Source organism: Dipodomys merriami, unplaced genomic scaffold (assembly GCF_024711535.1).
Source record: "Dipodomys merriami isolate MVZ:Mamm:240054 unplaced genomic scaffold, mDipMer1.0.p SCAF_25, whole genome shotgun sequence".
Taxonomy (NCBI): Eukaryota; Metazoa; Chordata; class Mammalia; order Rodentia; family Heteromyidae; genus Dipodomys; species Dipodomys merriami.
Genome location: NW_027203937.1, coordinates 23481920 through 23494706, shown reverse-complemented (window position 1 = coordinate 23494706; position 12787 = coordinate 23481920). Strand labels below are relative to the sequence as shown.

General features: G+C 44.1%; 1 non-coding gene across 1 annotated transcript; it reads right to left on the bottom strand.

The window, feature by feature from the left end:
- Positions 1–6065: 6065 nt before the first annotated feature.
- Positions 6066–6205, bottom strand: LOC138836663 (small nucleolar RNA SNORA67). The gene has a single exon (XR_011374981.1). It is a non-coding gene; the product is annotated as a small nucleolar RNA SNORA67 (small nucleolar RNA).
- Positions 6206–12787: the final 6582 nt, after the last annotated feature.

Genomic DNA, 12787 nt, shown 5'->3' with positions numbered 1-12787 from the left:
AAGACATCAGCCATTTTTGTTTAAATGTCACAGAAAGGATGAATCTGCAACATGGAAAGCTTTGGGGGATGCATAGATGTCAGACAAATGAGCTACAAACAGGAAGGGGCAATATCCCTTTGTGCCCACTAAGACAGAGGAACTCCAAACACTTTGGTGTATACCTTTCAGCCTTTCTATTCTATGTGCACATATCATTTCTATGTCTAATTTTGAAAGTGGGATTTAAGGTGCACATCACCTACTAGTCTGGTTTTTTCTAGTTTGATGATATCACACGCATCTTTCCATTTCAGTACATCTTCACCTTTGGTGTCATTTCTAGGGTCTGTGTAGCATTCTATGTGGAAACCATAATGAGTACAATGAGCTTAAAGTCTTGTCTGGTCTTTGGGTCCTTATAACACAAACAGGTATTGGCCAACGTTTCAAATAGTTTTCTGTGATAGAGTAGTTTAGGTGGTACTTAGCACTGACTTCCAAGTTCTTAATGCCTTTCGGCCTTGCAGAGCTTGATGAGCTATAACACATTTCTAGACGCCCTTGCATCTTGGATTATGAAGGTGACTTGTTTTCTAGTACTCCTGTGAGGGTTGAAAGGTCACAGCTAGACACAGGCTATTTTTGGACTGCTTTTGGCTTTGTTTGTCTTTATGTATTAGGAAGATTCTAGAGATGAATCTATTAATCAACTAAGAGGTACAGAGAAACAGTTGCTTGGATGACTGCTTCTTTGTCTTGATGCTTGAGGGATTAAGTAACATGACCAAGGTTACATGACTAATAGGTGTGATTCAAGTTATGTGTGTGAATTCAGCTTTTCAATGTGTCTTTGAAGCTCTGGCTGCTGGAAAGGTAGGGCTTCCCTTTTGGGTCCAGATTGGGTATATTCTGAGAATCCTTCCTGAAAGCCCAGCCTATAATGCACCCCTCAGTTCTTCCTATTATTTTTCAGATTCTATGTTTCAGATTCTATGCTTCTCTGCATTAAATATCTAGAGCCATTTTGGTTTCCTTCAGGTTCCAACAAGCAGGGGCAAATGTCTGTTCTTTGGTTCATTCATAGAACAGCCCAATGAAGGAACTGAGGAACCATGACCCCCAGCTAGGCTGGTCTTCCATGAGTCTCATCTTCCAGGAGATGAATTTCCAGGAGGAGGATGGAAATTCCTTTGGCTGTGTGCTTACTGTGTGCCAGAGCCTGACACAGTACCTCAAACACCACCTCAGCCCTGACTCACTGCAACCCTGCAAAGGAGACATGATTACCCTGTATACAAAATGGGAAACAGATTCAGAAAGATGAAAACAATCTGCCTAAGATATTCCAGAGAATACATGACAGAATGTATATTAACAAACCAGATCTGCTTGAATACTCAGCCTATACTTGTTTACATGTCTCCATCTCTCCTTTTTTTTTTTTTTTCAGGGGCAGGGTGCTGGTACTAGGGTACAGGGTGCTGGTACTTGCATGCTCAAGGCTGGCACTTTTTCACTTGAGCCACATCTCCACTTTCAGCTTTTAGTGGTTAATTGGAGATAAGAGTCTTATGGATTTTCCAGACTGGACTGGCTTTGAACCATGACCCTTGGATCTCAGCCTCCTGAGTAGCTAGGATTATAGAAGTGGACCACCAGTGCCAGACACTAATTATAAATGTAATGCATATTCACTGCAGAATCTCGGTCTCTGTCTCTGTCTCTCACATACACACCCTTTGTATCAGGGTGACAAGATAGAAACAGGGGCCACTTTCTCCACAAATGTGTTTCTGTAATTGTAAAGTCCCTGATTCTTCCATCACACCTGCTGCCCAGTTTTTCATATGAGATTTATGAATTACATTTTTCCTTTCCTTTGAACACTGGCATGAACTATTTCAAAGATAAATAGTTGACAAGCTGGCTTTGTGCTGACCTATTATTAAGTGAAAGGGCATTGTCAGTTACTGGCAATAAAATTGCAAAATAGATAACAAATAATTACAAGGAATCACAGGTCACATCTTACCTTGTTATCTTACTAATTGGCTCTATGAGCTCATTTAAAAGGATTACAACATTTCTATTATCAGTAATCTTATATGATGATTTTTATCACATAAAATCACACTGACCAAAGTGTTGTGCATGCATGTATATGTATATGTGTATATATTTTGATTCCTTATTGTCTTCCCACAGGCTGCAGGCAAGATACCAATGTTTCCACAAGAATTTAAAAGATGTTATCTGTTGTCTGTTTAGCTTAACTTGGTCCAGGACAATAATTCATCATGATGGAGTTATTAATCGTAAGGCACCAGAAGAAAGTCAACAATGCACTCTGTGGCTAAAAATGAACTGTGAGAAAATCTTACATTAAAAAGTCCTAATGGGGCTGGGAAGGTGGCTCAGTGGTAGAGTGCTTGCCTTGCATGCATGAGGCCCTGGGTTCGATTCCTCAGCACCACATAAGCAAAAAAGAAAAAAAACTGGAAGTGGCGCTGTGACTCAAGTGGTAGAGCGCTAGCCTTGATCTGAAAAGCTGAGGGACAGTGCCCAGGCCCAGAGTTCAGGCCCCATGACCGGACCTAAAAAAAAAAAAAGTCCTATTGGAGGGAGGAAGGGAGAAAGAGAGAGACAGAGAGACAGAGACAGAGACAGAGAGACAGAGGGACATAGACACAAACAGAAACACAGAGACAAAGAGATGAAGAGAGAAAGGAACGGAAGAAGAAAGGAAGGAAGAAAAGAAAAAAGAAAAGGAAGGAAGGATGGATGGAAGGAAGGAAGGAAAGAAAGACGAAAGAAAGGCCCTATGCAAAGATTCATGATTCTCAAGATTGGCTGGGATCTGGACCTCATTCAATGTTCAGTTAGTTTGATGATCATGAAAATCACCTGCACTCCAGTTCTCCTCCTCCTTTTATGACAATATATCAACAGTGTCAATAGCTAAGAAGTACAGAGATAACCACTGAATCCCTCCTGTCCTTGGCCACCATTTGCCAGGGGGGTCACCCTTCACTGGTAACACCTTCTTCCTTTTCATTTCCTGTAGATCTTTCGAGAGACTCTTTGAGTATATACAAGCAAACACAAATACGGATTCTCGTTTTTTCTTCCTTGTTTACATAAAAGGCAGCAAAGTGTGCATGTTAAGCCTGGGGCTTGAACTCAGGGGCCTTGGTACTGTCCCTGAGCTTTTTTGCTCAAAACTAGCACTCTAACACTTGAGCTCCAGCTCCGTTTCTGGCTTTTTGGTGGTTAATTGGAAATAATAGACTCATGAACTTTCCTCCCTGGGCTGGCTTTCATCCACGATCCTCAGAGCTCAGCTTCCTGAATAACTAGGATTACAGATGTAAGCCACCGGTGCCTAGTTCCGTTTACTTTTTCAGTTGCATAATATTCTATTTTGTGAATGTCATGTACTTTATATTTATAGTCCTTTATTAATGGCTTTTTGGGTTGTTCCTAATTTTGTTGTTGGTGGTGGTGGTGGTGTCATGGGGCTTGAATTCAGTGCCTTGGAGCTGCACTGAGCTTTTCTGCTCAAGGCTAGCACTCTACCACATTGAGCCATAGCTGGACTTTGAGTTTTCTGGTGGTTAATTGCAGATAAAAGTCTCATAGAGCCGGGTGCTGGTGGCTCCTGCCTGCAATCCTAGCTACTCAGGAGGCTGAGATCTGAAGATCTCGGTTCAAAGCCAGCCCAGGAAGGAAAGTCTGTGAGACTCTTACTTCCAATAAACCAATAGAAAACTGGAAGTGGCACTATGGCTCAAGTGGTAGAGCTCTTGCCTTGAGCTGAAGAGCACAGGGACAGCGCCCAGGCCCAGAGTTCAAACCCCATGACCGACCAAAAAAAAAAAAAGTTTATAGGCAGAAAAAATAAAGTCCCATAGACCTTCTTGACTAGGCTGGCTTTGAATGTGATCCTCAGACTCCAGTAAGCTAAGTAGCTAGGATTACAGGTGTGGCCATCAGCATCCAGTGAGTTGTTTCTAACCTTTACTATTGCAAACAATGCTGTGAGAACAGCTTTATATAGGCAACATTTTCCCTATGAAAGTCTGTGTGGGGCTGGGAATGTGGCTTAGTGGTAGAGTGCTTGCCTAACATGCATGAAGCTCTGGGTTTGATTTCTCAGTACCACACAAACAAAAAAAAGCCAGAAGTAGCACTGTGGCTCAAGTAGTAGAGTACTGGTGTTGAGCAAAAGCACTCAGGGACAGTGCCCAGGCCTTAAGTTCAAAGCCCAGGACTGGCAAAATAAAAAAAGTTTGTGTGTAGGATAAACTGTCAATTCTGAATGTTCCCAATAAGAAGAACAGGTAATGGATTTGCTAGTTCCCTGATTTGATCAGCTACATTATATATCATTATTGAAATACCACCCTGAACCCTATATACATAGTTATAGTTATAATTATTTGTCAATTTTTAAAAAGATGTAATGTTAGGTGAAATCATATTTACAGTTTAAATAAAAAATTTAAAATTCGCCTTTGTAGAACTTAATGCCAATATACTCTCCCACCATAAATGTTTGAAATGACTGTGTGACCTGTTTTGTTATGAGAATATATCCCCAATTTTTGGATTTTTGTTAATAAACCTATGAATATTTCTATCTCCAAGATTTTTGTGTGTGGGGGGGGGGGAGGTGGTTGTTATTGTTGTTTTGCCAGCCATGGGCTTGAACTCAAGGCCTGGGCAATGTCCCTGAGCTTCTTTTACTCAAGGCTAGCACTCTACCACTTGAGCCACAGCACCACTTCTGGCTTTTTCTGTTTATGTGGAACTGAGGAGTCTAACCCAGGGCTTCATGCATGCTAGGCAAGCACTCTACCACTACCATTCCCAGCCCCTCTATCTCCATGCTTATTTTGCAGTTTTCATTTTGAATGAAGTTAAGAACATTTCTATATGTTTACAATTTATATTTTTTCTCTACTCATGTCTTTACATATTTTCTATTAAACAACTTGACTGCATTTATTGGCTTTTAGTGGCTCTTTCTACATGGAGGGATATTACTCCTTTGAGTGTGATTAAATATGAAAGAATTTACTTAGGAAGCTGAGATTTGAAAATTATGGTTCGAAGCCAGCTAGGTAGGAAAGTCTGTGAGACTCTTATCTCCAATAAACTACTCAAAAAATAAAAGAAAAAGAAGTGGAGTTATGGCTTAAGTGGTAGAGCATTATCCTTGAGGGAAAAACAAAACAAAACAAGGAACAAAAGACAACTCAGGGACAGTGCTAAGGCCTTGAGTTCAAGCCACCAGACTGGCACCAAAAAAAAAAAATATTTTTCCTGTTTGCCTTTACATATGGTATTTTTTAAACAGAGTATTAAAATTTGTTTTGACTAGTTGAATTTACTGATGTTTAATGGCTTTTGGGTTTTAGGTGATAGGAAATTTCCCCACCACAGCATGCAAAGTATTCCTACTGCTACATTTTCTTTTTTAGTTATTTTTGAGTTTTTTTTTTTTTTCCCATTTCAAGTGAATCTAGTGAGGCCTAAGGAATGGACTCAACTGCATTTTTTGTCCCCAAACCATTTACTTGCTTGTTCATATTTTCTCAGTGACTGGAGAAGTCAGCCTTGTTGTGTTGCATCCCTGTATGATTTTGAGACTGTTTCTGGTTATGATGTCCTCCCCCATTTGCTGACCTGTCTCTACATGCCAGCACTGCGCTGTTCTCTTCACCAAGGCTTCAAAAGCTCCCCTAACATCTAGAAGTGTTGACCTAGTTCTCCTGACATCATCCTGCCTTTTCACATTTTTTTACCAATATGTCTTGCTTTCTTTTTCTCTCTGAACTTTAGAATCAATTTTCCAAGTGAAAGCTTGTTTGTGTAGTCATTGGTTCTCATTAATTTGTGTGTGTGTGTGTGTGTGTGTGTGTGTGTGTGTGTGTGTGTGTGTGTGTGTGTGTGTGTGTGTGTGTGTGTGTGTGTGTGTGTGTGTGTGTGTGTGTGTGTGTGTGTGTGTCTGTTGTCTGTCTGCCTGTCCTGGACCTGGACACTGTCCCTGAGCTTTTTTTTTTTTTTTTTTTTTTTTTTTTACATGTAGACAGCCTAAGGAAGGCAAAGGAAACATGCATCCCTTGTTCCCCAGAATGTTTAGGCATGCCAGATTTTCTTTCAAGTTGCTACTTTCCTGAGAGGCACTAGCTAGCCCCCGGGAGAGGGAATCACCTTGGATTGTCCCTGAGCTTTTGTGTTCAAGGCTAGTACTCCACCACTTGAGCCACAGTTCCACTTCCAGCCTTTTGGTGGTTAATTGGAGATAAGAGTCTCATGGACTTTCCTGCCTGGGCTGGCTTTGAACCACAATTGTTAGATCTCAGCCTCCTGAGTAGCTAGGGTTACAGGCATGAATCACTGGCTCCCAACTCACATTAATTTTTTTATATAGTTATGGAAACCCCATACCTTTCTAATACTGAGTATTCCTATCCAGGAACATGTTAGATTTTCACTTGTCCAAGTTTCTTTTTGGATTGTATTGCATAATGTTTTAGAATTTTTTCACATAGGTCTTGAGTATTACTTGCTAAGTTTAATGCCTGATATTTAATATTATTTTTGTTTTTTGGGGGGTGGGGCTGTCATGGGGCTTGACCTCTGGGCCTGGATGTTGTCCCTGAACTCTTCAGCTCAAGGCGAGTGCTCTACCACTTGAACCTCAGCGCCACTTTCAATTTTCTAGTGGTTTATTGGAGATAAGAATCTCACGGACTTTCCTTGCCCAGGCTGGCTTTGAACTGTGATCCTCAGATCTCAGCCTCCTCAGTAGCTAGGGTTACAGGCATGTGCAACTGGTGCCCGGCTTTAATATTATTTTTGCTGCTAGTATATTTTCTCCCCCTCAAATGTCTTGATTATAATAATTTTGCTACCTATTGTTTGTGTTTTCTTCTTGCTGATAGTAGTTTTTTTTTTAAGTTAATTTGAATGCAGTCTTTCCACTCTTTACACTTTTATACCTCCATTTTTTGCTTAGTTGACTGCTGTACTCATGACGTCACTAGGTACATTCTGTGTATTCAGGCAGATACGGTTATGTTTTCAGGTCAACTGTCATCTTCAAACCTGAGGGTTTTGTGTGTGTGTGTGTGTGTGTGTATGTGTGTGTGTGTGTGTGTTCTTGTTTATTTGAAACAGTCACAGCCTCTCCAGTGCTAGGCTCAGAGGTATGTGCTACCTCACCCAGACAAACTTAGGTCTTAAAAATGAAATCTCCTGGGATGGCAGCGTATGGGTGTGAATCGTGGAAACACTCTGAATGACTGTGCAGTCACACATGGGCTCAGGCCTGCTGCCTGGGCACATGGCCACGCCCGGAGAATACACAGCTCAGCAGGGCCTCCAGGCAGCTGGGCCAGGCCCTGGGCCCTGGCTGTCAGTTTGAGACTGTGGTGGCAGCAGTGGCCACAGAAGAAAGGGATTTTGCATGGGCCCATGTGGAGATGCGCAGTAGGAAGCTGGCTTGTCTGCCCACTCCTGTGATGTCTGAACGAATATTCATTCTCTGGCCTTAACACTGAGAACAGGAGCTGCTGGCACCACGCAGTACACTCTGTCAGCAAATTCTTACACCATAAAGCAAACACCTTGACACTGTGGTAAAGCATTGTGTGGAGTGTGAAGAAGTCCTTGAAAAGTTTAGAAATTGGTGCTTAAACTGCCATAGCATTGCAAAGCAAATCATCTGCAGACTTGGAAATAGAAATCAAATATAAAAGTTGTTGTGTTAGATGGAAGAAAACATTCTTCTATGAGGCCTCACATTAACAAATTATCAAGGAAGACAATGTTAAAATGAATTTTTCCTCATAATTGAAGTTATAGGAGTGAATGCATAAATAAGCCCAGTGTGGTGGCAACACTTCAGAGGCTGAGGCAAGAGGATCAGGAGACTCCATCTCCAATTAACCAGCAAGAGGCCAGGCTGGAGGGAAGTCACAAGGAGAAGAGTGCAAGCTGAGCAGGCCTGAGGACCTGAGTTCAAAAGAAAAAACAAAGCATAAACTTTGATGAATTAAAAATTATTTTATGGGAAAATGATAAATCTTATACTCTGAGATGTAACATTAGGACAATATTCTTTTCTTTTTCTTTTTTCTGGGGGGGGCGGGTCTTGAACTTGGTACCCACCACTTTTGCTCATTGGCTAGTGCTCTACCAACTGAGCTATGCCTCCATTTACTAAGACAATCTACTTGTGTGTGTATGTGTGTGTGTATATGTCCTGGGGCTTGAACTCAGGGCCTAGGTGCTGTCTCTGAGCTTATTTTGCTCAAGGCTAGCACTGTACCAATTGAACCGCAGGACCACTTCTGACTTTTTCTGATGTAGTTTATTGGGGATAAGAGTCTCATGGACTTTCCTCAGTGGGCTGGCTTCGAACTGTGACCCTCAGATCTCAGCCTCCTGAACTCAGCCTCCTGAATAGCTAGGATTACAGGCATGAGCCACCAGTGCCAAGTGACAATATTCTTTCTTTCTTTTCTTTCTTTCTTTCTTTTTTTCTCTCTCTTTCTCTCTTTTGTCATTCCAGGGACCTGAACTCTGGGCCTGGGTGCTGTCCCTCAGCTCTTCAGCTCAAGACTAGTGGTCTACACCACTTGAGCCACAGAGCTATTTCTGGCTTTTTCTGCTTATGTGGTGCTGAGGAATCAAACCCAGGGCCTCATGCATGCAAGGCAAGCACTCTACCACTGAGCTACCTTCCCAGCCCCAAAATATTCTTTTAAACTCTGGGCCTTGAGCTATCCTAAAATGTTTCTGCTCAAGCCTGGGTCTCTACCATTTGAACCACACTTCTACTTCTGGCTTCTTGCCATTTAATTGGGGATTAGAATCTCTTGGACTTTCCTGCCCAGGCTGGCCTCAAACCTTGATCTTTAGATCTCAACCTCCTGAGTAGTTAGGATTATAGGTGTGAGCCACCAGTGCAGGGCTAGGACCAGATCTGATATCACTGAAGCATAACCTGGGTAAATGAGTGGCAGGAAAGAAGGCTGGATAGGCAGAATGGGATTATTTTACTAGTCTTTAGGTAGGTTATTTTTACTTCAATTTTTTTAGTAAAATCATACATACCATAAAGGGCATTAAACTTACAACAATAGTCCAATAAATATTTACATATGTCTAAACCAAAAAATTGCTAGAAAGATAGAGATATAAACCATCCAGTATTCTTGAATGTTCTTAAATACTTCATTTTAGGATACCCATCCCCAGAGAGAACCACCATTCTGACTCTATCTTTAGCTCTGCCTGTTGTTAAAAGTGGAATTACAGCCCCCTGGCTGCTTCTACTTTACCTGATGGTCATGAGATGCCTATGTTATCGCTTTCTGTTATTACATCCTATTTTTCCAGTGAATAAATAGATCATGATTCATTCATTCTCTAGTTGGCAGGTATTTGATTTATTTCTGGCTTTGTGCTAGTAAAAATTCAGCTGTTGGACACTTTCTTGTATATGTCTTTTGGTGACCAGATACATTCTTTTTTCTTGCTCATATATAGATGTAGAAGTGGGCAGGCATGGTCCACTCTCACTAGATCTAGTCAATCTGCTACTCAATATTCTTCAGAGTGATTGTACCAAAGGAGCTGGAAGACCCCTGGATTGGTTGTCATGTCCTGAGGCTGTAGGCAGGAGCAGCAACCAGGCCCTGAGCTCACGCATCAGACACAGAAGCAAGAGGATGGTCCGGGAGATTTAAGAAGGTAGAAGTGATAAACTTATTTAGATGCTATGGGAAAGAAGAGAATGGAGACCAGTGTGACTGCCAGGGCTTTCAAATTGCACTTGAGAAAGAGCAGCTTTGAGGAAGATAATGAGCTCTGTTCTGAGCATGTCTTAATTGGAAGGACTCATGGGAAACTAAAGGTAGCATCCAGTAGATAGGATGCCTAGGGCTGAAGCTAAGCAATATTCCAGACTAGAGATTCATGTTATGGAATCAAGAGAAGGAATTCTCCTCCCAGGAAAAAGACATAGAGAATCCTCAAAAGATGATGGAGAGGGTAGGAAGAAAAGTAAGAGTCTGTGTACCCTGTAAGTAGAACTTTCTTAGGGAGCAAGTAACCAACCCGTCAGAAGCTGCTCAGGAGTTAGATGAGCAGTGAAAGGTCCCTGGTGAATGCCAAGTTTAATCTAGTTACAGGACACTTCCAGTCTTTCTTCATAGTTGGCAGAAGCTCACACAAAGTGTGGTGAGCCTGCTCCCTCAGGTCTGCTTTACTGGCCTCACAGCCTAGGGGTGGTAGGGGCAATTCAGCCTCAGTCCCATCTTTGCCTGTGGCCTGAGAAGTTTTAGGGGACCACAATTGGACTAGAGGGCAGACAGCAGCTAGGCAGGGCCAACCAGGTCCCTCTTGACACTGAAAGCAGTGACAGTGGAACACTATTTCCCCTGGGGCCTTTCTTTCCCCTATGGAAATTCCCAGTTGTAAAACATATTGACTTTAATTTCAAGTGTCAGCAAAGTTGCCCAGGAATCTGGGAGCCAACCAGAGGAAAGCATGCTTGTATGGAAGTCAGGGCAAACAAAATAGGATTCAGAACATTTTTTGAGATCTGTGCCAGTGGTGAACTTTTCAGGGAAACATGACCCTCTAAGGCAAAAAGTACTAGGCCTTATCATTCTGAATTTGTATTCCTGCTGCTACACAAACTTGGAGAAACAGGAGAAAGAACAGCACGGTCTTCTTTCTTTACCAGGCACAAGAGGGCTAGAGGAGGCTCCCTAGAGTTTAATGGGCAGCTTTATGTATTTATATGCTTTGACTGGAGCTAAAGAGCTCTGTGCCACACAATGGGCAGTTTCTAGTTGGATTTTAAAAGAAATAACTTTGATCATTTCAAAAGCAATGAAGCCTGATGCAGCAGCAAGAAAAGAAAGCAGTAATTTATGGCTACCATTAAGGACACAAAGACAAAGGCGGAGTGAACGTTTCACTAAGTGAAGATTTACAAATGTATTTATAAAAAACCCCAAACACCCTTATGACTAGAAATAGCTGAGTGTCTCTCTCCCTACCAAACACAAAAGGGATAGAAGGGGAGAACTGAAGACAGAAAAGGGGATGCAACCTGCCTGCCTTGCTGAGACTGAAAAGGTCACAAGAAAAACAACCACTGAAAAGTCATTTTCTCAGATTCTTCAACAAGCAGCAGCCCAAACAACGCCCAAAGGCCAGCCTGGCCAATCCAGAGGCTCTGGCTGCAGACCGGGAAGCTGAGGGTGGGAGCTCTAGGAGGTGGACCAAAAGACATATGTTTTTGCATTTAGCTAGGTGGATTGTGTGTGTGTGTGTGTGTGTGTGTGTGTGTGTGTGTGTGTGTGTGTGTGTGTGTGTGTGTGTGTGTGTGTGTGTGTTTCTGCTTGGCCTTTTTGCTCAAGGCTGCCACTCTGCCACTTGAGGCCACAGCTCCATTTCTGGTTTTTTGCTGGTTAATTGGAGATAAGAATCTCCTGGACTCTAATGCCTGGGCTGGCATCAAACTGCAGTCCTCAGATCTCAGCCTTTTGAGTAGCTAGGATTGTAGTTGTGACTATCAAGGCCTGGCTTAAGGGTGTGTGTGTGTGTGTGTGTGTGTGTGTGTGTGTGTGTGTGTGTGTTTGTGTGTGTGTGTGATATTTATTTTTTTCTAATCACCAAAAGGAATTAGTGTATAGACATATATCCATACACATATGACTGTGTATGTATCACTTCATAGGAGAAAATGAAATGTACAGAGAAGCTCCATGAAGAGCATTCGTATCTCTTGAGTATGGTATTGAGTCATCTGTTTCTGGAGAGAGGCCGGGTGCAGTGGGCTACAGCCACCTGTGCCTGGGGAAACGTGTACTGCTCCCTTGAAAGTGCTGTATAGCTTGGAAGTCCAGGTGGCAGGCCCCAGCCTTTTTTCTCTCCTGGTCAAACCCAGTGTTTAGGAGTTCAGATGGTCCTAGGCAAAGCAGGAGCCTGTCTCTTGTTCTTGGTGGCTCATCCTTGACCCCTAGGCCCTTTTGCCTCCATGATTCAGGCTTCTCTGAAGATCCTTGGAATGGGATTGCTGTGAAATGAGAATCTTCTGCAGGGATTCTGCACCCAGCAGGGTCTGGGCCAGTGTCTGCGTGGCCCACCGTGGGCCAAGTGGCCCAGTGCTGGGCAGTGGGGGGGTGGGTGGGGGTGGGATCTGAGCGGGCCTGGCCGGGGAGCTAAGGACAAAGGCGCAGAGCGTGCGCTGGGGGTGAGCAGAGAAGCCGCGGTCGCCCCCTCCGCTCAATAACCCGTTTCCACGCATGGTGAGAAGTAGGTGGAAATGGTCCCAAGCCGGCTCCGGTGCTTGGGGACCACGCAGGATACACTGGCTGTCCCATGACGGGGGTGGGGGGGGGTATTTCAGGCTAGCAGGACGGCTGGTCTGTACCCGAGGGGGGACTGGGTCAAGTTGTAGGGCAGAGCAAGCGGGCGGAGCGCCCGGGGCGGGGTGCGGGGGGCCGCGGGGGGCCGCAGGGTGACAGGAGCCCCCTCAGGGCCACGGCGGCCGCGCCCCCTCCGCCCGGGACGGGGAGGGGCAGGGCGGGCGGGGCGGCACTGCCTCGACCCGGGAGGACCGTGTGAAAATGAGGCTGGGGCTCAGGGGGCGGGCGGGGCCCGGCCGGGGGTGTCAGAGCGCGGCGGGCAGGGCGCCCGCACTCACCTCCCCGCGCCGCCGCCGCCGCGCCCGCCCGCGCTCCGCCGCCTCTGCCCGCCGGCCCGCGCCGCGTCTTCC